The sequence below is a fragment of the Syngnathus scovelli genome, unplaced genomic scaffold, assembly GCF_024217435.2.
Source record: "Syngnathus scovelli strain Florida unplaced genomic scaffold, RoL_Ssco_1.2 HiC_scaffold_30, whole genome shotgun sequence".
NCBI lineage: Eukaryota > Metazoa > Chordata > Actinopteri > Syngnathiformes > Syngnathidae > Syngnathus > Syngnathus scovelli.
Window position 1 is genome coordinate 357788 of NW_026061392.1, and position 2779 is coordinate 360566.

The window sequence follows — 2779 nt, forward strand, 5'->3', positions numbered from 1 at the left end:
GGCTTTTGTCCTGGCCATGGAACAGTGGACCAGCTCTACACCCTGGGCAGGATCCTCGAGGGGGCATGGGAGTTCGCCCAACCTGTCCACATGTGTTTTGTGGACTTGGAGAAGGGGTTCAATCGTGTCCTTCGGGAAGTTTTGTGGAGGGTGCTTCGGGAGTACGGGGTGCTGAGCCAACTGATAAGGGCGGTTTGGTCCCTGTATCACCAATACCAGAGTTTGGTCCGCATTTCTGGCAGTAAGTCAGATTCTTTCCCAGTGAGGGCTGGACTCTGCCAAGGCTGCCCTTTGTCACCGATTCTGTTCATAATGGTTATGGACAGAATTTCTACACGCAGCCAAGGCGTTGAGGGGGTCCAGTTCTGGGACCTCAGCATTGCGTCTCTGCTTTTTGCAGATGACGTGGTGCTGTTGGCTTCTTCAAGCCGTGATCTCCAGCTCTCACTGGGGTGGTTCGCAGCCGAGTGTGAAGTGGTCGGGATGAGGGTCAGCACCTCCAAATCCGAGGCCATGGTCCTCGGTCGGAAAAGGGTGGGATGCCCTCTCCGGATCGGGGATGAGATCCTGCCCCAAGTGGAGGAGTTCAAGTATCTTTGGGTCTTGTTCACGAGTGAGAGCAGGATGGAGCGCGAGATCGACAGGCGGTTTGGTGCAGCGTCGGCAGTAATGCGAACTCTGTACTAATCCGTCGTGGTGAAGAGAGAGCTGAGACAAAAGGCAAAGCTCTCAATTTACCGGTCGATCTACGCTCCTACCCTCAACTATGGTCACGAGCTTTGGGTCGTGACCGAAAGAACGAGATCCAGAATACAAGCGGCCGAAATGAGTTTCCTCTGCAGGGTGTCCGGGCTCTCCCTTGAGAAGCTTGGTCATCCGGGAGGGACTCGGAGTAGAGCCGCTGCTCTTCTACGGTGAGAGGAGCCAGATGAGGTGGCTCAGGCATCTCATCAGGATGCCTCCTGGACGCCTCCCTTTGGAAGTGTTCCGGACATGTCCCACCGGTAGGAGACCTCGCGGGCGATCCAGGACGTGCTGGAAAGACTATGTCTCTCGGCTGGCCTGGGAACGCCTTGGGATTCCCCGGGTTGAGTTGGATGAAGTGGCTGGGGAGAGGGAAGCCTGGGAGTCCCTCCTAAAGCTGTCTCCCCCTCGACCCAACCCGGATAAGCGGAATAGGATGGATAAATGGATGGATGATAAACGAGGTTTTAAACGTGATTGTCTGTCTGCACTCGGCATAATTTCTCTGTTTATGTGAACATGTTCACACGTGCCGGTATAAATTATGTGAACGTATGATTGTTGCACGGAGTATGATATAGGCGGCTATCCGTTGCAATATTGATATTCTTTCGCAGAGCATCAACAAATTGAGATATACTCTTATTGTTCCTCTCCACGGAAATGGTATACTCTTTATTGTTCCTCTCCACAGAAATCTTTAGTAAAAGGCGAAAGATTCATTCGATCTGAAGAGAAACGAGTGATTTGAAAATCTGAGTCAAAACGGGCCATCCCACTGCTGGTCTCACTAAATTCACACTCAAATTGCAGCAACCATTCCTTCTAATACAAACAATAGAAGTTGATGGATTTACTATACTTACAAGGACTCAAGCAAAATAGAATGTTTAAACGAGTATTTTGTGTTCATTAATGTCTCACTTACTTTAAACATTGTTGGCGCACAGGATTGTAGGTATCTGATCGAACACTGATGGCGCTCGTTCTTTCAATTATATTGGGCGTCTATTTTGATTATTGATGGTAAAAACAGTTGTATGTCTTGGTACGTGTACTTTTGGTCTGAGAGAACGGGAAATGATCCCATCCCTGTGTTTTATTTGAAAATTTGTAATTTCATAACTTTATTCAACACAAATCGGGAAACAAAATACGATCGTAATTTCTCAAATGATTTTTCAAACTTCGGAAATGCTCTATGTCTCCCTTGTGTCGCAAATAATTGAGGCTTTTGACGTTGCTGGCATGGTTTGGAGTGTAATTCACCTCCACTGCGTTGGTGGCGTTTGATATTTGACATTAGAAAATATTTCTGTCATTTTACTTTAGAAAGTAAAAGTTGTTTTCTAGAAATCCATACTTGTGATGTATGAGGAACAACAATCGGGCGCATTCTTAAAAAGACAGACCTACAGCCGACAAAAAGGTTTTGATACGTTCATATCATATGACGAGTCAGGAACGTGGTAATTACATATTATTTTGCATTTGCTAATTTGGTGAATACAGTTTAACGAGCAAATGCACAGTGTTAGAGATTCGCTCAGTCCAACTTATTTTGCAAGAACCACACGGGAGACGAGTAAGTCCCTTTAGACACCTGCAGGTGGAGAGTCCATTCGTCGCTGTGCGTACAGCGATGTTCGAATGGAGGTCTGACTCTCGCCTCCTGCAAGAGCATTTTTATTAAGAGAAACAGGGTGGGGGTAAGAGTGGACTGAATAGAGAAAGCCCTTGACCTCTAGTCAAAACATAGCAAGGGGTGTTTTACGACTTTGTGTAGGATGGGACACGCTAGGTGATTTATCACAGGTTGCATTCCAACATAAGCATAAAACTAATCTAGCTAGGTTATTTATTACAGGCTGCATTCCAACATAATCATACGATAAGAATAATCTGGAGAACCCTGACACACAGTTCCAGAGTACAGTTAATTACATAATCAAAAGCGTTCAGTGTGTCACAGCATCGCAGACTTAAACTCCATGTGCATACTACTGCGCTTAATTTTTGTTTTCATCAGAAAGAC

At 46.2% G+C, this 2779-nt stretch overlaps 1 pseudogene; it reads right to left on the bottom strand.

Annotated features, from left to right (window-relative positions):
• Positions 1-1405: 1405 nt before the first annotated feature.
• On the bottom strand, positions 1406-1490 carry LOC125966042 (U5 spliceosomal RNA; annotated as a pseudogene).
• Between the last annotated feature and the right edge of the window lie 1289 nt (positions 1491-2779).